Source organism: Schistocerca piceifrons, chromosome X (genome assembly GCF_021461385.2).
Source record: "Schistocerca piceifrons isolate TAMUIC-IGC-003096 chromosome X, iqSchPice1.1, whole genome shotgun sequence".
NCBI lineage: Eukaryota > Metazoa > Arthropoda > Insecta > Orthoptera > Acrididae > Schistocerca > Schistocerca piceifrons.
The window spans coordinates 328,291,732-328,315,278 of record NC_060149.1 but is presented as its reverse complement, the minus strand read 5'-3'; positions in this window follow the sequence as shown (position 1 = coordinate 328,315,278).

Genomic DNA, 23,547 nt, shown 5'->3' with positions numbered 1-23,547 from the left:
GGAGGGGCAAGACTTCTGGTCAGGTGAATACAGAGTTATAAATACAAAATCGAACAGGGGTATTGCAGGAGTAGGTTTCATAATTAATAAAAAAATAGGAATGTGGGTAAACTACTACAAACAGCATAGAGAACGCATTATTGTGGCCAAGATAGATACAAAGCCCATGCCTACCACAGTAGTACAAGTTTATATGCCGAATAGCTCCGCAGATGATGAAGAGTTTGGTGAAACGTATGATGAGATAAAAGAAATTATTCAGACAGTGAAGGGAGATGAAAATTAAATAGTCACAGGTGACTGGAATTCGATAGTAGGAAAAGGAAGAGAAGGAAATATAGTAGGTGAATATGGAATGAGGGTAAGGAATGAAAGAGGAAGCCACCTGGTAGAATTTGGCACAGAGCATAACTTAATCATAGCTAACACTTGGTTCAAGAATCATGGAAAAAGGTTGTATACATGGAAAAAACCTGGAGATATTGGAAGGTTTCAGATAGATTATACAGTGGTAAGACAGAGATTTAGGAACCAGGTTTTAAATTGTAAGACATTTCCAGGGGCAGATGTGGACTCTGACCACAATCAATTGGTTGTGAACTGTAGATTATAACTGCAAAAATATGGGAATTTAAGGAGATGGGACCTGGATAACCTGACAAAACCAGAGGTTGTAGAGAGTTTCAGGGAGAGCATTAGGGAACGATTGACAAGAATGGGGGAAAAATACAGTAGGAGAAGAATGAGTAGTGTTGAGAGATGAAATAGTGAATGCAGCAGAAGATCAAGTAGGTCAAAAGACGAGTGCTACTAGATATCCTTGGGTAACAGAAGAGATATTAAATTTAATTGATGAAAGGAGAAAATATAAAAATGCAATAAATGAAGCAGACAAAAAGGAATGCAAACGTCTGAAAAATGACATTGACAGGAAGTGCAAAATGACTAAACAGGTATGGCTAGAGGACAAATGTAAGGATGTAGAGGTATATATTACTAGGGGTAAGATAGATACTGCCTAGAGGTAAATTAAAGAGACCTTTGGAGAAAAGAGAACCACTTGCATGAATACCAAGAGCTCAGATGGAAACCCAGTTCTAAGCAAAGAAGGGAAAGCAGGAAGGTGGAAGGAGTATATTATGGGTCTATACAAGGGCAAAGTTCTTGAGGACAATATTATAGAAATGGAAGAGGATGCAGATGAAGATGAAATGGAAGATGATATACTGAGTGAAGAGTTTGCCAGAGCACTGAAAGATTTAAGTCGAGACAAGGCCTATTAGAACTCTTGATAGCCTTGGGAGAGCCAGTCCTGACCAAACTCTAGCATCTGATGAGCAAGATGTATGAGACAGGCGAAAGACCCTCAGACTTCAAGAAGAAAATAATAATTCCAATCCCAAAGAAAGCAGGTGTTGACAGATGTAAAAATTCCCAAACAGTTTAATTAGCCACGGCTGCAAAATACTAACACCAGTTCTTTACAGACGAATGGAAAAACTGGTAGAAGCTGACCTGTAGAAATGTTGGAACATGTGAGGAAATAAGTTTTTGACACTGTTGACTGGAATACCCTCTTTCACATTCAGAAGGTGGCAGGGGTAAAATACAGGGAGGGAATGGCTATTTACAATTTTTACAGAAACCAGATGGCAGTTATAAGAGTCGAGGGGCATGAAAGATAAGAAGTGGTTGGGAAGGGAGTGAGACAGGGTTGTAGCCTATCCCCGATGTTATTCAATCTGCATATTGATCAAACAGTAAAGGAAATGAAAGAAAAATTCAGGGTACGAATTCAAATCCATGAAAAAGAAATAAAAACCTGGAAGTTGGACAATGACATTGTAATTCAGTCAGAGGCAGCAAAGGACCTGGAAGAGCAGCTGAAAGGAATGGACAGTGTCTTGAAAGATGGATATGATGAACATCAACAAAGGCAAAATGAGGATAATGGAATGTAGTCGAATTAAATCAGGTGATGCTGAGGGTATTAGATTAGGAAATGAGATGCTTAAAGTAGTAAATGAGTTTTGCTATTTGGGGAGCTAAATAAGTGATGATGGTTGAAGTAGAGTGAATATAAAATGTGACTGGCAATGGCAAAGAAAGTGTTTCTGAAAGTATTTGTATGGAGAGCAGCCATGTATGGAAGTGAAACGTGGATGATAAATTGTTTGGACAAGAAGAGAATAGAAGCTTTCGAAATGTGGTGCTACAGAAGAATGCTGAAGATTAGATGGGTAGATCACATAGCTAGCGAGGAGGTATTGAATAGAATTGGGGAGAAGAGAAATTTGTGGCTCAACTTGACTTGAAGAAGAGATTGGTTGGTAGGAAATATTCTGAGGAATCAGGGGATCACCAATTTAGTATTGGAGGGCATCGTGGAGGGTAAAAATCATAGAGGGAGACCAAGGGATGAACACACTAAACAGATTCAGAAGGATGTAGGTTGCAGTAGGGAGATGAAGAAGCTTGCATAGGACTGAGTAGCATGGAGAGCTGCATCAAACCGGTCTCTGGACTGAAGACCACAACAGCCACAACATGTTTGGGATCTATAAAATTACCTTCAACAATGAAAGGAACTCCTAATTTCTTACTGTTGAACATTCTACAGGCTGCTGAAAATCACAAAATCTTGACATTTGAAATTAAGAGTGTACATTAAATGCATATATTTTTAGTTAGATGAATTTCTCAGGTAACAAAACTCAGGCAGTGTGGAAAAGGGCTAGCTTGTTTCTAAGGGCATGACAGTTAGCAGTCCTGTTTGGATAAATATATTTGTTTTGACTTTTAAGCTTCAACATAAAACTCTATTTGAGATGTAACTGAGGAAGCTTGTGAATCGTACACATTTCTCTAAGGCAATATATGTTCATGTAGACATCCCAGGAGGGGCTCTGATGTGCCAAATAAAAAGTCAAGTACTTGTCAGAATATGGTGTAATGCTCTGAATTTAATGATCCTACTGTTTTTACTGACCATAAACATTGACATAAATGCAGGTCCACACAAAAGAGTCAGAGTAGGCTTGAAATGTAGGCCACGACTGTAAGAGGTATTACTGAGTTGTGTATACACATTTCTGTGACAAGGGCATGATATAGAAGTACAACATAGTTTAAATAAGAGAGAGAAAGTATTCTAAGGTTTCGATTTACTAGAAATGACTAATCAATCTCTATCAAAGTGACATACCAAAAAGAAAGAAAGGAACAGAAGAAGAACTACATGGAGCACATTTTTTTACATATAATTCTTGGACTTAGCTTTAGTTTGTCCCAATTATTAACAAGTGTTAATTTGCCTAACCTCTCTTATTGCTGAGAAATGCAGTAGTCAGCATGCTAGCTGTGCTAGCACATGTATAAAGAGATCCTCTGTAAAATAAAAATTTGGTATTTCAAATCTCTATGCGGTCTTAGGGAGGCAACAAGTGCTTCAGGTTTCCTATATGTAAAATACTGCAAATAAACCATCCAGTCCATGTGGTTTGAATTGCCCTACTGAAGCAGAATGAAAAGAAAATAGCTGTTTCATAAGAGATTAAACTTTAAAACTTAACTTTTTGCTGAATACAAGCAGTCCAAACCAGAGGTTATAGCAAAGACTAAAAAGAATAAATAAGAATTTAATATTATTGAAAGTCAATGAAAGATGATGACCACCAGACACACAGGAGATTGTTAACAACATTAATACACAGATGTTTAATTGAGAATGGATCTCAGTGTCAATACAAGCTGCTGAAAAAACTTTTTAAAGAAAGAAAAGAAACTGACAGAAAAAATGTTTAAATAGAAAAGAAGGTGAGAAAGATGAATGGTAGATAAAATAATCCTTAACAGAGGCAATAAAAATAAAAGGGAGTTCAAAGCCTAGTGTATAAACAAGAGCAGGAAGTACACTGAAATCCATTGAAGAAACGATTAGTGCACCACATTAAATGATGTTGAGGGAGTATGTTCTAGAAGGCATACCAAAGGTACACATGAAATAAATTTTTCAAGAATGCCCTTATCAAGTCCAGTACAAAAAAAATTAAAATAATTTGGTGATTTGACACATCAGAACATAACATAATTACATTTAACTCACCAAGTAAACTCACATTATCATGTTTGGTAACAGATGACAAGCTACCAGTGAATGATAATGGAAAAATGGTCCCGAGTAACCATATAATATAAAATTAAGATAACAACAAAAAGAAATAAAACTCTCTTTATGTGCATTTTTTGTAGATTAGTTATTACTTAAAATGTGTTCATATTTCATATATTTAAAAAAAAAAAAACCACTGATGATGGCACAGAGGTGCTGAAACAGGTTAACTCACACGAAAAACCTGTGTTTTGCATTAACGGGTGGACCTTATATCCAATAATTTTAACTACAAACGCAATAAAATCAAGAGCAGCAAGTCCAAATTTTGAAAATACATCAAATTCAGCTCCAAATATCTGAATAGCTAATGAGAATAAAATGGATATTCTGCATTGATATCCTGAGTGAGGTCACAGTGAAAATATATTTCTCTGAAAACATAGGAAAACTGAGATTTTATTTTCCCTCAAGGATGTGGTCATTAGAGATGGAGCACAAATTCAAACAGCACAAGAATAAGGAAGGAAACTGGCCACATCCATTTTGAGGGAAGCATCCAGAATGAGTTTTCACTTTTTTGCAGATTTGGCATGGATTGGAAATTCCCTGGCAGATTAAAACTGTGTGCAGGACTGAGAATTAAACCTGGGACTACTGCCTTTCACAGACAATGCTCTAGTGACTCAGCTACCCAAGCATGACTGATGACCCAACCTCACAGTTTTGGAGGGTAAGAGATGAGGCACTGATGGAAGTAAAGGAGTGAAGGCAGGTCATGTTTGGGTAGCTCATATAGAGTACTTGTTGATGAAAGGCAAATGTCTTGGGTTCAAGTCTCTGTCCAGCACACAGCTTAAATCTGCCATGAAGTTTCAGTTAATAAACATCTTTACATGCAAGTAGCAAAAGTTTCACACAGAATTACAGATGCTTCTAATGATGTAGTGATTAAATGACTGAAACATCCTTTTTTTTTAGTAGACAGAATGTATAACTAGCAGCCCATAGGAACAGCATCATTAACAGCTACAACAAGTACATGGATGAGAGGGCATGAGACTGCTTAGGAACAATCTAAAAACAAAATGTATTTCAAACAGTGTAACTTTACATTCCAGGAATAGTATTTTCTGACAAAGTGGTCTGCATTTGTGTATTTCATGAACTCACCATACCTCTTCCCCAACAGATTCCACAATTCAGAATTTTGGTTATTAATCTATGTTCTGGTGTGTATTTTTTACACCTGCACAGTTATTGCTTGGTAAAAAAATGAGAGGAAAATGGCAGAAGTTCGGGAAGGCACAGTGTTTGTGACATTGGACTCACACAGTTCAAACACGAAGTTTTATCTTACTGTTTTCTTAAAATTTCTTCTTGCTAAATTTGAGATTTTTTTCCAGCAAGGTCACAGCTAATTCTTCTCTTCATTCATTCCCAGTTGATTTTGTGTATATTAATGACTTCAGCATACACAGGATGTAACAAATTAGTAAATAAATAAAACTATTACCTTAGAAAGAATACCCAGTTCTGAACTAAGAGGTTTTATGAACCTGTGATGCAAACAGGCAGCATCTATGAAATAATGGTGCACAAAGTCCTATTTCTGATAGTGCAGTTCAGTAAATACTATCACTTCAGACTACAGGACTTCCTGTGTGTTACAAATAGAGAATCCACAGGTTTATTGCAATAAACATACAATGCCATACCAAAATAATATTTTTTAACTTGTGAGAGACAATTGATCACGAAGTATGCAAAGGAAAGTTCCATATCTATATACATGAGAACACAGATGTCAGTGAGTACAACACCTTCTTATATTAGTCACTGCTAATACCTAATTTACACATTTATTTCTTCATGTGAACATTGTAAAAAAAATAGGTTGATAAAATTTAACTGGAAACAAAATGTGGTAAGTGAACACCATATAGCTACAGTTATCAACATATGACAAAACTGTAAGCAGTGTATTACTGATAGGCAAGTACTTCCTAAAAAATAAATCTTTGCTCACAGTTGAAAATGTGTTTTTGAGATGCCCAGACTTCAAATAAATAACAATAGTTCACAAGTAACAAAATAATAATATTAGGAATAATAAAAATAAAAACAATGTGTGTATTTACACTGAAAAAAAATCTGTACAGCAAAATAACTTGAACAAATACTGGTACTTGTACTATGGAATCAACTTCATGAATAAACACCATTCTTGTGAAAGTATTAAATGTTTAATTGAGTTGTTGTTGTTGTTGTGATCTTCAGTCCTGATACTGGTTTGATGCAGCTCTCCATGCTACCCCATCCTGTGCAAGCTTCTTGATCTCCCAGTACCTACTGCAACCTACTTCCTTCTGAATCTGCTTAGGGTATTTGTCTCTTGGTCGCCCTCTACGTATTTACCCTCCACACTGCCCTCCAAAACTAAACTGGTCATCCCTTGATGCCTCAGAACATGTCCTACCAACCGATCCCTTCTTCTGGTCAAGTTGTGCCACAAACTTCTCTTCTCCCCAATCCTATTCAACACTTCCTCATTAGTTATGTGATCTACCCATATAATCTTCAGCATTCTTCTGTAGCTCCACATTTTGAAAGATTCTATTCTCTTCTTGTCCAAACTATTTATTGTCCATGTTTCACTTCCATGCATGGCTACACTCCATACAAATACTTTCAGAAACGACTTCCTGACACTTAAATCTATACTCGATGTTAACAAATTTCTCTTCTTCAGAAATGCTTTCCTTGCCTTTGCCAGTCCAAATTTTATATCCTCTCTACTTTGACCATCATCAGTTATTTTCCTACACAAATAGCAAAACTCCTTTACTACTTTAAGTGTCTCATTTCCTAATCTAATTCCCTCAGCATCTCCCGACTTAATTCGACTACATTCCATTATCCTCGTTTTGCTTTTGTTGATGTTCATCTGATATCCTCCTTTCAAGACACTGTTGATTCCGTTCAACTGCTCTTCCAAGTCCTTTGCTGCCTCTGACAGAATTACAATGTCATCGGCGAACCTCAAAGTTTTTATTTCTTCTCCATGGATTTTAATACCTACTCTGAATTTTTCTTTTGTTTCCTTCACTGCTTGCTCAATACAGAGATTGAATGACATTGGGGAGAGGCTGCAACCCTGTCTCACTCCCTTCCCAACCACTGCTTCCCTTTGCTGTCCCTTGACTCTTATGACTGCCATCTGGTTTTTGTACAAATTGTAAATAGCTTTTCGCTCCCTGTATTTTATCCCTGCTGAAGGAGAGTTTTCCAGTCAACATTGTCAAAAGCTTTCACTAAGTCTACAAATGCTAGAAATGTAGGTTTGCCTTTCCTTAATCTAGCTTCTAAGATAAGTCGTAGGGTCATTATTGCCTCACGTGTTCCGATATTTCTATGGAATCCAAACTGATCTTCCCCGAGGTCGGCTTCTACTAGTTTTTCCATTCGTCTGTAAAGAATTCAAGTTAGTATTTTGCAGCCGTGAGTTATTAAACTGAGAGTTCGGTAATTTTCACATCTGTCAACACCTACTTTCTTTGGGATTGGAATTATTATATTCTTCTTGAAGTCTGAGGGTATTTCACCTGTCTCGTACATCTTGCTCACCAGATGGTAGAGTTTTGTCAGGACTGGCTCTCCCTAGGCTGTCAGTAGGTCTAATGGAATGTTGTCTACTCCCGGGCCTTTGTTTCGACTCAGGTCTTTCAGTACTCTGTCGAACTCTTCACACAGTATCATATCTCCCATTTCATCTTCATCTACATCCTCTTCCATTTCCAAAATATTGTCCTCAAGTACATTACCCTTGTATAGACCCTCTATATACTCCTTCCACCTTTCCGCTTACCCTTCTTTGCTTAGAACGAGGTTTCCATCTTGATATTCATACAAGTGGTTCTCTTTTCTCCAAAGGTCCCTTTAATTTTCCTGTAGGCAGTATCTATCTCACCCCTAGTGAGATAAACCTCTACATCCTTACATTTGCCCTCTGGCTATCCCTGCTTAGCCATTTTGCACTTCCTGTCGATCTCATTTTTGAGACGTTTGTATTCCTTTTTGCCTGCTTCATTTACTGCATTTTTATATTTTCTCTTTTCATCAATTAAATTCAATATTTCTTCTGTTACCCAAGGATTTCTACTAGCCCTCATCTTTTTTTCCTGCTTGATCTTTTGCTGCCTTCACTACTTCATGCCTCAAAGCTACCCATTCTTCTTCTACTGTATTTCCATCCGCCATTTTGTCAATTGTTCCCTTATGCTCTCCCTGAAACTCTGTGCAATCTCTGGTCATTTTGGTTTATCCAGGTCCCATCTCCTTAAATTCCCACCTTTTTGCAGTTCCTTCAGTTGTAATCTACAGTTCATAACCAATAGATTGTGGTCAGAGTCCACATCTGCCCCTGGAAATGTCTTACAATTTAAAACCAGGTTCCTAAATCTCTGTCTTACCATTATATAATCTATCTGAAACCTGTCAGTATCTCCAGGCTTCTTCCAAGTATAGTCTTACTTTATGATTCTTGAACCAAGTGTTAGCTATGATTAAGTTGCGCTCTGTGCAAAATTCTACCAGGTGGCTTCCTCTTTCGTTTCTTACCCCCAATCCATATTCATCTACTACGTTTTCTTCCCTCCCTTTTCCTATTGACGAATTCCAGTCACCCATGACTATTAAATTTTCGTCTCCCTTCACCATCTGAATGATTTCTTTTATTTCATCATACATCTCTTCAATTTCTACATCTACATCTACATCTACACTCCGCGAGCCACCTTACGGTGTGTGGCGGAGGGTACTTATTGTACCACTATCTGATCCCCCCTTCCCTGTTCCATTCACGAATTGTGCGTGGGAAGAACGACTGCTTGTAAGTCTCCGTATTTGCTCTAATTTCTCGGATCTTTTCGTTGTGATCATTACGCGAGATATATGTGGGCGGTAGTAATATGTTGCCCATCTCTTCCCGGAATGTGCTCTCTCGTAATTTCGATAATAAACCTCTCCGTATTGCGTAACGCCTTTCTTGAAGTGTCCGCCACTGGAGCTTGTTCAGCATCTCCGTAACGCTCTCGCGCTGACTAAATGTCCCCATGACGAATCACGCTGCTTTTCGCTAGATCATGTCTATCTCTTCTATTAATCCAACCTGGTAAGGGTCCCATACTGATGAGCAATACTCAAGAATCGGACGAACAAGCGTTTTGTAAGCTACTTCTTTCGTCGATGAGTCACATTTTCTTAGAATTCTTCCTATGAATCTCAACCTGGCGCCTGCTTTTCCCACTATTTGTTTTATGTGATCTTTCCACTTCAGATCGCTCCGGATAGTAACTCCTAAGTATTTTACGGTCGTTACCGCTTCCAATGATTTACCACCTATGGCATAATCGTACTGGAATGGATTTCTGCCCCTATGTATGCGCATTATATTACATTTATCTACGTTTAGGGAAAGCTGCCAGCTGTCGCACCGTGCATTAATCCTCTGCAGGTCCTCCTGGAGTACGTACGAGTCTTCTGATGTTGCTACTTTCTTGTAGACAACCGTGTCATGTGCAAATAGGTCCTATCATGCTTCCCTGCGGTACTCCCGAAATTACCTCTACATCTGCAGATTTTGAACCGTTAAGAATGACATGTTGTGTTCTTTCTTCTAGGAAATCCTGAATCCAATCACAAACCTGGTCCGATATTCCGTAAGCTCGTATTTTTTTCACTAAACGTAAGTGCGGAACCGTATCAAATGCCTTCCTGAAGTCCAGGAATACGGCATCAATCTGCTCGCCAGTGTCTACGGCACTGTGAATTTCTTGGGCAAATAGGGCGAGCTGAGTTTCACATGATCTCTGTTTGCGGAATCCATGTTGGTTATGATGAAGGAGATTTGTATTATCTAAGAACGTCATAATACGAGAACACAAAACATGTTCCATTATTCTACAACAGATTGACGTAAGCGAAATAGGCCTATAATTATTCGCATCTGATTTATGACCCTTCTTGAAAATGGGAACGACCTGCGCTTTCTTCCAGTCGCTAGGTACTTTACGTTCTTCCAGCGATCTACGATAAATTGTTGATAGAAAGGGGGCAAGTTCTTTAGCATAATCACTGTAGAATCTTAAGGGTATCTCGTCTGGTCCGGATGCTTTTCCGCTACTAAGTGATAGCAGTTGTTTTTCAATTCCGATATCGTTTATTTCAATATTTTCCATTTTGGCGTCCGTGCGACGGCTGAAGTCAGGGACCGTGTTACGATTTTCCGCAGTGAAACAGTTTCGGAACACTGAATTCAGTATTTCTGCCTTTCTTCGGTCGTCCTCTGTTTCGGTGCCATCGTGGTCAACGAGTGACTGAATAGGGGATTTAGATCCGCTTACCGATTTTACATATGACCAAAACTTTTTAGGGTTCTTGTTTAGATTGTTTGCCAATGTTTTATGTTCGAATTCGTTGAATGCTTCTCTCATTGCTCTCTTTACGCTCTTTTTCGCTTCGTTCAGCTTTTCCTTATCAGCTATGATTCGACTACTCTTAAACCTATGATGAAGCTTTCTTTGTTTCCGTAGTACCTTTCGTACATGATTGTTATACCACGGTGGATCTTTCCCCTCGCTTTGGACCTTAGTCGGTACGAACTTATCTAAGGCGTACTGGACGATGTTTCTGAATTTTTTCCATTTTTGTTCCACATCCTCTTCCTCAGAAATGAACGTTTGATGGTGGTCACTCAGATATTCTGCGATTTGTGCCCTATCACTCTTGTTAAGCAAATATATTTTCCTTCCTTTCTTGGCATTTCTTATTACACTTGTAGTCATTGATGCAACCACTGACTTATGATCACTGATACCCTCTTCTACATTCACGGAGTCGAAAAGTTCCGGTCTATTTGTTGCTATGAGGTCCAAAACGTTAGCTTCACGAGTTGGTTCTCCAACTATCTGCTCGAAGTAATTCTCGGACAAGGCAGTCAGGATAATGTCACAAGAGTCTCTGCCCTGGCTCCAGTTCTGATTGTGTGACTATCCCATTCTATACCTGGTAGATTGAAGTCTCCCCCTATTACAATAGTATGATCACGAAACTTCTTCATGACGTTCTGCAGGTTCTCTCTGAGACGCTCAACTACTACGGTTGCTGATGCAGGTGGTCTATAGAAGCATCCGACTATCATATCTGACCCACCTTTGATACTTAACTTAACCCAGATTATTTCACATTCGCATTCGCTAATAACTTCACTGGATATTATTGAATTCTTTACTGCTATAAATACTCCTCCACCATTGGCGTTTATCCTATCCTTGCGGTATATATTCCATTCTGTGTCTAGGATTTCGTTACTGTTCACTTCCGGTTTTAACAAACTTTCCGTTCCTAATACTATATGCGCACTATTTCCTTCGATAAGAGATACTAATTCAGGAACCTTGCCCTGGATACTCCTGCAGTTTACCAATATTACGTTAACTTTTCCTGTTTTTGGTCTCTGAGGACGGACGTTCTTTATCAACGATGATAATGTCCTCTCTGGTAAGCCGTCAGGTATTTTATCGTTTCGCCCAAGGGGGGGTCCCTCTAACCTAAAAAACCCCCGTGTGCACGCCACACGTACTCTGCTACCCTAGTAGCTGCTTCCGGTGTGTAGTGCACGCCTGACCTGTCTAGGGGGGCCCTACAGTTCTCCACCCAATAACAGAGGTCGATGAATTTGCAACCATTATAGTCGCAGAGACGTCTGAGCCTCTGGTTTAGACCCTCCACACGGCTCCAAACCAGAGGACCTATTTTCCTATTCATTATTAAACCTACTCCTGCATTACCCCTATTTGATTTTGTTTTTATAACCCTGTAGTCACCTGACCAGAAGTCTTGTTCCTCCTGCCACTGGACTTCACTAATTCCCATCCAACCTAAAAAAACCCCGTGTGCACGCCACACGTACTCTGCTACCCTAGTAGCTGCTTCCGGTGTGTAGTGCACGCCTGACCTGTCTAGGGGGGCCCTACAGTTCTCCACCCAATAACGGAGGTCGATGAATTTGCAACCATTATAGTCGCAGAGTCGTCTGAGCCTCTGGTTTAGACCCTCCACACGGCTCCAAACCAGAGGACCGCGATCGACTCTGGGCACTATGCTGCAGATATTAAGCTCAGCTTGCACTCCGCGTGCGATGCTGGTTGTCTTCACCAAATCAGCCAGCCGCCAGAAGGAACCAAGGATGGCCTCAGAACCCAAGCTAGTTGGCATATAAACTCGTACTACTGTGGTAGGCGTGGGCTTTTTTATCTATCTTGGCCACAATAATGTGTTCAATATGCTGTTTGTAGTAGCTTACCTGAATTCCTATTTTCCTATTCATTATTAAACCTTCTCCTGCATTACCCCTATTTGATTTTGTTTTTATAACCCTGTAGTCACCTGACCAGAAGTCTTGTTCCTCCTGCCACTGGACTTCACTAATTCCCACTATATCTAACTTTAACCCATCCATTTCCTTTTTTAAATTTTCTAACCTACTTGCCCGATTAAGATATCTGACATTCCACACCCCGATGCTTAAAACGCCAGTATCCTTTCTCCTGATATTGACATCCTCTTGAGTAGTCCCCGCCCGGAGATCCAAATGGGGGACTATTTTACCTCCGGAATATTTTACCCAAGAGGACGCCATCATCATTTAACCATACAGTAAAGCTGCATGCCCTCGGGAAAAATTATGGCTCTAGTTTCCCCTTGCTTTCAGCCGTTTGCAGTACCAGCACAGCACGGCCGTTTTGGTTAGTGTTTCAAGGCCAGATCAGTCAATCATCCAGACTGTTTCCCCTGCAACTACTGAAAAGGCTGCTGCCCCTCTTCAGGAACCACACATTTGTCTGGCTTCTCAACAGATACACCTCCGTTGTGATTGCACCTACGGTACAGCTATCTGTATCCCTGAGGCACGCAAGCCTCCCCACCAATGGCGAGGTCCATGGTTCATGGGGGGGGGGGGGGTTTAATTGAGTATTTCACAAGTAACAAAGCTAATGTTGCACTTCTGGAGGAACAATCAGTGTGTGACTCACCAAGGTTGAGTTCTAGCTAAGAAATGAGCCGTTAACAGTCAGTCATAGTTGCAAATGATGGAATGCACACTGAACGCATGTACATTATTCACTTAAAATAACGTTGTCAATTTTAATATTACATTTGGTATTTGAGTTTCAACACAAAGACTGATGAAGAAAATTAAAATCATTTATGTGCTATTTACAAAAGGAGAAAGTTAATGACGTAAATAAATACTTGTAGGAAAAATGTTGGCACACATTATCGCATGTCCAACACAAAAATCACTTAAATCACTTGCACTTGTGACAATCAACTTGAGTTTCACAAGTCTTGTTGTTAACATTGTACTCGCATCTCTCCTCATGTTTGGTTACCTAAAACCATGTGATGAGAAAAAGACATCAGTCATTTACTCTTATTTAATATTAAAGATCTCTGTACATTGTACCATATGAATAATGTACAATTAAATTATGAGGTAAATCAAATCTGTGGCCTTTATTTAATCTTAAAGCCAGTGTGCATATTTATAAAATGCACCAAACACAAATAAAAGTGTTTGGCACCATTCCATTGTCGTTTCACAACTGTGAGCCCATACATATTCCTTCAGCATTGTTTCCACTAGCACAGTGATAAATTGTGTTGTCACACATCCAGGTGAGCAGCAATAAAATAAAATAAACAGTGAGCTGCATGAGAAAACAGTTATGTCCCACACAGGAAAATGATCCCAATTATGTGCTAGCAGCTCAGTCCCACAATGAGGAAGTTGTCTATGAGGTAACTAGTAATCAGATAAGCAGTTTGGTGGGATAGATGCAACTGTTATGTTTAATGCTTCAAATGAGTAGTTACTCTGGGGTAACACCTGACCATGGCAACAGAGCAATATAATTTTATTATTGTTTAAGTATACAGTGCTTTAACTTACATAATGTAAGTTTAGTTTATCATAGTTTCATTAAACTGAGATTAAAGTCTGATTTTAATCTTATATGTTTATCTTGGTAACATGAAGACACTGTACAAACTGTGTGTTCTCTCATATTCTAAAAAACAGTGTGCCCTTTCAGGGGGTAAATCTTAAGCTATCCATAACTGTTGTATGAAACTAGGTATAGTTATTACACATACTTAAGCAGAGAGAGAGGCAAAGTTAACAACAGTGCTACACTTGAATCTGTATAACTATTTTTGCATTTATCTTAGTATATGTTTCCTCCATTTGCACATAACACATTTCTTATGCAATAGCACATCGGTGTTGTACTTGCCAGAAATAACATATTACCATATCATACTGTTAATGGGAAATCACAGCATCATCTTTTGTGAATGTATTAATTACAAATGATGCAATAAAATAAAGTATCAACAGTAACTATTTCATAAAAGTTCTGTATGCCTGGCATGATGAAACTGAAATATTCTTCTTCATTGTGTCAGACTCAGTAATAACTTTTAAAACATATTTTCATCATCATAGTTTCAGAACCTATTTCATCATTCTGATACTTTCTTCCAGTGCAAGCTTTTCAGATTATCATAGAGTAACTTCCTAATCTGCAGATTCTTGTTTTATTAACTGCCAGACATCAAATTTCTTACAAACATGCCTGTTCTCTCTACACTGTCTTAATATCCTTTATTCATATAACCTCCTTCTTTCCACCTTCCCTTTTAAAGCTTTATTATATTCTTTGTGATACCTAATTTTATTTTTCCCACTGTCTACTCAGTTTTATCAGCCAAGTGCATAGCATGATGCTCCTGGGGTTTGGGTAGGCACACTGGATCCACATTAAATTTGCCTGGCAGATTAATGATGAGGCCCAATCCACTGGCCAGCCTGGCTATGTATTTTAGACAATTTCCCCAGTCGACTTACGTGAATACTGGGCTGGTACTCATATTCATCTCTAGTTATGCTAATACTGGATATAGACAGATGGATTACACACATTCCATCCTGAGGGAAGGGGTGACAACAGGAAGGATATCCAGCCATCTTCTACCATTAACATTGCCTAAGTGAGAATAACAAACTGACTCCATGAAGACATGGGATAAGACCACAAAAATGAAGAAGAAGAAAAAATTATGCTCTATTTTGTTACTTTGCCATTTTATAGTGTGCTTTCTTTCATATTTATTTACTCTTATTTTTGTATTTGTATATTTTTAATTTACTTATGTCTGTTTACTTTTGGCTATCTGCTACCACATGGTCTCAAACTCTTGCCAGACCATCTCACCTTTTCTCATTCTCCCTTTTTTTTTCATGTACCTTTTCCTATTTTCCACAGACTATTAAAGTGTTCTCAGAAATTAGAGTAATGCACATTACAAAGATTTCAGATTTCCATCCAGTTCATAGAAGAGTAACAATACTTTGACAGGTTTAGCTACTCTTATATGACAGCTGACAATGAAGTGTTTATGCTCTGGTCACAAACAACTGTGAAAACAAAGCTCAGATAAATCAATCGCAAATTCTGGAAAAAAATTGTTTTTTTGCATACATACAGATTTTTTTTTAATGACAGGAGATAGTAAAGCAGCCTGCATACCACTGGTATTACTAATGTACCTTTTACCTAACTGTTAATTAATGATTAACTTAGTTATGAGTCTTATTGATTATATTTACACTATGTGATCAAAAGTATCTGGACACCCGCAAAACATATGTTTTTCATATTAGGTGCCTTGTGCTGCAACCTACTGCCAGGTACTGCATATCAGTGACCTCAGTAGTCATTAGAGATTGTGAGAGAGCAGAATGGGGTGCTCTGTGGAACCTACAGACTTTGAACATGGTCAGGTGGTTGGGTGTCATTTTTTTTGCACATCTTTATGCAAGATTTCCACACTCCTAAATATCCCCAGGTCCATTGTTTCCGATGAGATAGTGAAGTGGAAATGTGAGGGGACAGGTACAGCACAAAACATACTGGCCAACCTTGGCTGTGGACTGGCAGAGACTGCCGACAGTTGAAGATGGTCATAATGTGTAATAGGCAGACATCTGTCCAGACCATCACACAGGAATTCCAAACAGCATCAGAATCCACTGCAAGTACTATGGCAGTTAGGCGGGAGGTGAGAAAACTTGGATTTCATGGTTGAGCGGCTGCTCATAAGCCACACATCATGCCGGTAAATGCCAAACAACTCCTCAGTTGCTGTAAGTAGCATAAACATTGAATGATTGCGCAGTGAAAAACTGTTGTTTGGAACGACAAATCACGATACACAGTATGGTGATATGATGGCAGGGTGTGGGTATGGCAAATGCCCAGTGAACGTCATCTACCAGCGTGTGTAGTGCCAACAGTGACATTCAGATGTGGTGGTGTTATGGTGTGGTCACGTTTTTCATGGAGGGAGCTTGCACCCCTTGGTTGGCACTATCACAGCACAGGCCCACATTGCTGTTTTAAGCACCTTCTTGCTTTCCACTTTTGAAGAACAGTTTGGGTGTGACAACTGCATCATTCAACATGATCAAGCACCTGTTCATAATGTATGGCATGTGGCAAAGTGATTCCATGACAATAACATCTCTGTAATAGACTTGCCTTGGGGATATTTTGGAATGCAGACTTCATGCAAGGCTTCACTGACTGACATCCATAGCTACAAGAAGCTCTTGTTAGAGCAGTTAAGAAGGCGGCTATGGCTATATGACATAATGTGGTGTGAGGTACCAATGACAGATGATTGGTTCTGTATGAGTACTGTGAGAAAGCCTACCTAAATTGTGGTCCCTCTCCATGGTTGGCTGCTGCATTTGGAAGTTGGGCACCAAAATGATAATCTTCTACTAACAATATCTAAAAAATTAAACACCGTATTTACTTGAGTTTCAAATTAAAGCATCTCTCAAAATAGCATGCTATCATTCCTTTATTTCACAAGTATTAATAACTAGCAAAATAACAATCAACTGCAAAATGAAAAGGCAGATGAAACACTTCAGTGATCTTTGGATTGTGCCTAACTTGGATTGTGGGCGAAATGGTTCTGCTGCAAGATAAGAGCTCATTCGGTTGCCTCGGAGGATAGCCATGTTGTCTGCCATGGTATCAGTTAAGACTTAGTTAGCAGTGTCTAGTTTGTAAATCAGAGCTAGTTTGGCAGTATTGGAAGACAGACATGTTGTCTGCTGTGGTCAAGGTTAGTTATGACTTTATTAACAGTGTATGCTTATTTGGACAACAGTTGAGAACAGTGTGATACTAATTATGAAAATATGCATTTCCTTAATTTGCTGAAGAATAAAAATCATTTGTAAGTCTAAAAAGGAATGTATTTGTGCAGTTTCTTGTGTGGTATCCCATGTAAACAAACAGATTGGAAATTTATCATTTCTAAAACAACATTTCCTGACTAAGAGTTTCTTACAGCTTCAAGAGTATGGATTCATGATCTAGAAGCTATCTTCTACACAGGGAACAACAACCATAGAAGGCAGTAGGTTGGTGTACATTTGTTAGAACTTATGCATTTCACTCAGGGTGATGGAAGCAAATAGGCACCTTGTGGTCCTGCAATCTTAGTACAAATGAGATCGGTGACACGTCATCTGAGGTAACACACAGGAAATATGAAGAAGAGAAATATATTTGTGGGAAAGTGTATATCATGCACACGTATATATCACCTCTCTCTAACTCTCTTTTTCGGCTTGGCATAAAGAGGGTCTTCCCTCTGTTATTAATATTCCCAACTGCTTGAACATATACCTGTAACATGTGTATGTCTTTTGTAAAACAATATGCACTTTCCACTTCAGTTGGATGTTGCCCAAAATATAATCCTTAACAACATCTACAAAATTTGTATCCAAAATATTATAATTTACAGATTTTTATGTTGTAAAACTTCTCAGTTATTCTTATGGAAGAAATGCGCAAAACTTAAAGTTTTAATATGTCTTTTGCACTTTAAGTTTTAATTATTATGTACACCCAATAACTGAATGTTTTCTACCTTGATTATAACTTATTGTTAGAATTCTACCTTCTCTAAAGGTGGGTTATTTTTTGAAGAACAAATCTGTTTGAGCAATGTTTTCATAAAGCTTAACACATTGACTATTGCAGCCAAAATCAGTAAACTGCGTCCAGAAGTCGTATTAAGAAGTTTGTACAGAGTGAATAGGCATCTCATTTGTAGTCCATCTGTATAAAAAAAATGAGCCAGATCTTTGTTGTAACTGCATCAGTAGTTGTTCAGTCTTCATTGTACATGGTTCAGTGACATTTATCATTATCTGTATTCAGTTTTCCACATAAAATGGCTAGTAATAAGAGGAAACTGAGTGATGTAGAACTTGAACAGCTGAATGATTTAGAATGGAAAGAGTTTATGAATGAAATCTAGGGTGGTGGGTTTCCACGAATCATCTTCATTTGAACATTTAAGTGAAGATTCAAATGCAGACAACAGTGAATTCAATGAACAAGATGAGCAGGTTGCTACAGTAGCAACACTTCAAATAACAGTGACGAGTGTACAGACATTCCTCAAGATCCACCAATATTTACATTCAATGACGATGTTGCATTGAGATTAGATGCAGAAAATTTTGGGATCAATGCTCTTGGTGATTAATTTTTTTCGCCAAAGAGCCCTGAACATCATTGCCTTAAGAAACAAATCCTAATGTGAGTGAGGAAGCAGAAAAACGTGGGAGGAGAAGGTCAACCCGGCTCTCAAGATGGAGGGATACAAATGTTGTGGAAATGAAAGTATTTCTGGGGCTGTCTCCTGTAAAGGGACATCCTCCTCTACCATTACTTTTCTTCAACAGGAGTTATTGATACCAAAAACACTTTCTACTTTTTAAAGAAGTTAATATTATCTGACCTGTTTCCCTAAAAGAATTTCATATGATTATTTACACAATGTGGTATATTTCAAGCTATAATCTGTAAAACGAAATTACTTTATTTTCATTGTTACAATTGATACGTACTGTTAAAATTACCTTTATTTTAGAAACATTAGAAATTACAACATATCTGGCACACTTAAAATTCCTATTATTAATTGTGCAACTGAACGACATTTATTAAATTTATTTCTGGATCCATTTATAAAATAATGGTGTAGATTAATAGAAAGTCATTTGTCAAGGATGTATGTAAAGTAGTTGGAATATTGTTAGTTCTGCAGAATGGACTGGTAGTGGGCATGCCTCTAATGTGATCAAACATATATTTTATGTTTGGCAAAAACAATGTAATTTTCGATTTTGTTGTGGAAATTGTAAATACAGTGTGATCTAGACAAATGTGAAAGAATAAAAATCAACATAAAACAGGCAATTCTTCAATAGATATCATGTCAACCGGAACCATGAAAACCCATAATTTAGAAAAATTTCAGCTTCAAGAATCAACTCCTGGACATGAAGAACTGGGGCCAAGTATAGAAAAGAAGAGAAGTAAACAAGTTACTTGTAAGTCTTACTCCTCTTCAAGCTTATTAAAGGAATTTATTGTAAAGTCAGTGACAATCAACACAACAATTATGTGAGGGAGGGGCCGATTACATGCCACACATGGGACCTCATTGCTTTCCATGAACAAAATGTTACTGCAGTACACATCCTTTTTGCAATGTCTCATTCTGGAAATCTTTTATGAATAGAAACAGTTTTCAGCTGTAATTGAGATATCTACACTTGTCAGACCACTCATTGCACTCTAATGACCAACTCTACAAAACTAGACCACTTTTACATCATTTCAGTAGCATCATGAGCGATAATTACATTCCTAACAATAAACGAAATGATAATTAAATGGACACCCTAGCTGTAAACAGGCTTTGATGTATTTCGTTGGGGACATGTTGAAAATGTGTGCCCTGACCGGGACTCGAACCTGGGATCTCCTACTTACATGGCAGATGCTCTATCCATCTGAGCCACTGCAGGCACAAAGGATAGGGCACCTGAAGGGACTTACCCCCTGCATGCCCCCCATGAGACCCACATTCCCAACATATCTACACCACCACATTCGAGGGATGATCCACAACTGACCATCTGGTTAGGGTAGAAACAGCAAACCTACTGCATTTATTTTTCGTGGCTGGATCTCGCTGCAGTTGTTTTATAGGTACATTAAGCTTACTACAACATTTAACGTTATCAGATTTAACTTACCCATCACAAGTGGAGATATGGAGGCTCCCTTCCAATCCTTATTTGTCAATTTATATCGATCCCACCATTTTGGATTAGGGTTGGTACATTGCTCAGCTTCCACAGGTCCAAGAAAACAGTGACCCTTGGGCTCCTTGCTTAATGCTATGTTCTCCCTTATAGCCATCAATGGGACAGTGATCATTGTTGGACCAGTGGCTAACCCCATGCTGTATTTTACAATTTGTGCATTTGGTAAACTTCCTAATACACAACTACACCTGAATGGCAGCTGCTAGGAGCCATGCAAAGAGCTTTCATTTGGGCCTTTTACAAAGTCTTCCAATTTTCTCCCATGAAAACATGATCAACCATATTTCATTGTGCTCCAGTTCATCCCAGAACTCTACTTGGATACCTAGCACTCAAACATTGTTATTCAGGCCTGATTTTTGGGACTCCTCTTAGATGAAAAGTTGACATATTTGCCCCATATTCATCAGTTAAAAACAAATGGTTAATGTTGTTTGTTACCCCACCCACACCTCTTGGGGTTGCATATTGTGGTATGATGCTATTCTGCTCTGTATTTACCAGGCCCTGATCTTGTCCCAAGTGGACAATGGTTGCCAGGTTAATGGCTCAGTGCAACCACTAATTTTGAAGCTACTGAACCCAATACATCTTTGTGGATTGAGACTGGCCACTCACATCATCTTGACTAGTTCCACAGACTTTCTCCTTCTGGAAGTGAAGATCATAGATTTTCAGTACCTATGATACCACATCTTGATCGCTTATACAATCACCATACAACAATTTCCTAATCATCCACCATATTAAATTCTTTTTTCATAGAGTGGGTGACAAAATTCATTGCTGGGACCATGTGTTTTTATGGTGGAGTTGATAGCCATTAATAGAGCGATTACTTTTCCAATCACCTCTGACAATCCCAGGCATGGACTTACAGGTGCATATAACAACTATATTGACTTGGATATGGAACATCATCTGTTGGACTATTGCCCCCTCTAATGAACTCCACACTATAAAGGAGAATCTACCTGCATGGCAGCCCTTCTTCCATTCCTACCAGGAGGAATCCACTGTGCTATGTCTCTTCCACATCAGTCACATCAGATTAACACAAAGCTTTGTCTTCCATAAGGAACCAGGGGTTCCAGAGCCCTATAGCTCACTTCTGGTGAAATGCCACCTCCTTCTGGATCTCTACAACAAGCATTACCTTTTGTCTTTTTGGCCTCTAATGTTAGCAAACAAAGTATGAGAAGTTAAGTGGTTATTTGTTTCCACCTAGAAAGTGATTCATATTCTTAGATATAATGGTTCAAACTGCTTTATTTATCTAATTTATGGGGATGGAGGGGGGCACTGTTTAGGCTTTGAGGTCATTCAATCCACAAGCTGGAATGGGGCATCCCCAACACTATTTACTTGATTAGTCACGCTGTTCATCCCTCTTCTACTCTTCTTTTAATTACATTTTAGATTTTGTTAGCCCAGTTATCTGAAGCACCCTATTTAACTCTTTTAGAAATGCCTCTTCACGTAGTATCCTGAGGAAGGAGAGGTCTTAAGAATTCTTTGTACTTCATCTTAACTGATGACAAAAGAACAAGGGAACAGGCTTTTATGGTTCCATCAAGAGAACATGTTAACACTTCAACTATATCAGATCAGGGGCAAGACAATTGCGGGAGAGTATTCTCCCATCACATGCTGAGCCATAGAGGATACTTAACACCACTTACATTCTCACCAACCTGACTACTTTCTTCACTTTATTTTATTTGTTCAGTCCCACCAACATCTATTATATATTTACCATTTTCAATATTATGGACCTCCTCTCCACCCAGCTAGAAGGAATTATTTACTCCAGTATTGTCTTAACTTGTCCAAAAATGTACAGATGATGACCATCACTGCAGATGAGGCCCCTGTGGTCCACGTTTGCTCTCTGGCCTGCAGACCCACCTGAGACATATATTTTTATCTTTCATGCAGTTATTTCCTATCCTTGGCATCAATACTGCTTTTGATGCATCCATGTTTACCACTGCTAGATACTATCACAGTCTGATCAGATTTCTGACTGATGTCACTAAATCCAGATGGACTGTCACATGAACAAGAGACTGATGACCTGGCTGTTTAGTCCTTTAAACCCTCAACCAACCCATCGATCTTCTTTGACTTATATGTAGTACATAATTAATTAAGAATGTTTTCACTGACAGATAAATACATCAATATGCCATGACAAAGGAAAACTTATCCCAGGTTGGGATTTTAACCTGAACAATGTGCTTAACCATTTGGCTCTTTAAGCATTCCCTTAGACCAAACTAAAGCTTACATTATCATAGATGTTTTCATCTATTAATTTCACTTCAGTTGATTTTATTTAGCTGATGTATATCTTTATGACAGGATTAACCAGGGTCCTCCACCAAATCAGTACTCCATTGTTTTCTCAAGTACTCCATAGGAGGACTTCAGATTTTAGTGTTCCTGAGCAACAGAAGGAAAGATCAATGACAGTGAAAAACTAATTCAGGGCTGAAGGCAGGCTAAAATAGCTTCATGTCTGCAAGGATTTGAGTTGCAATCTATCACAAAGTTTATGTCATGTCACATTTATTATACTGCAGGTTTACCTTTTCTGACCAGTGTTTGTTAATATCATTTCATGTCATTGCATCTTAATTGATTTCATACAAAATGACTTCATTAATTTCATTCCAGTGAATTTATTTCATTTCGGATTAATGTATACCATTGTCATGCCTCTCTATATGAAGGATTATTCAATAAACATCAATAATTCTCTGTCTCAACTTCATTTTCCATTCTATTTAATGTGTTAAAGTGTTCTAGGTTTGCACATACAAAGACACTAATGGGATACTTAGCCAATAATCTTTCATATTTCAGAATTTATGCCCCACTGGGGAAAATACTTATACATCCATTGAGTACAAAATAATTTTGAACCAATGTAATACTTCAAGTTCACTGAGTTCAATCAGTGGCCACTCAGAGGCAAGGTCTGTAATTCCTTTGTGTATTAGTACACTATGGCTGCTGGATAAAAAATGGTGTCTCGTCTTTTGGACTTGTCTGAAGGAATAACCACCATGTGTTAAACCAAGAGACAGAACTGGCC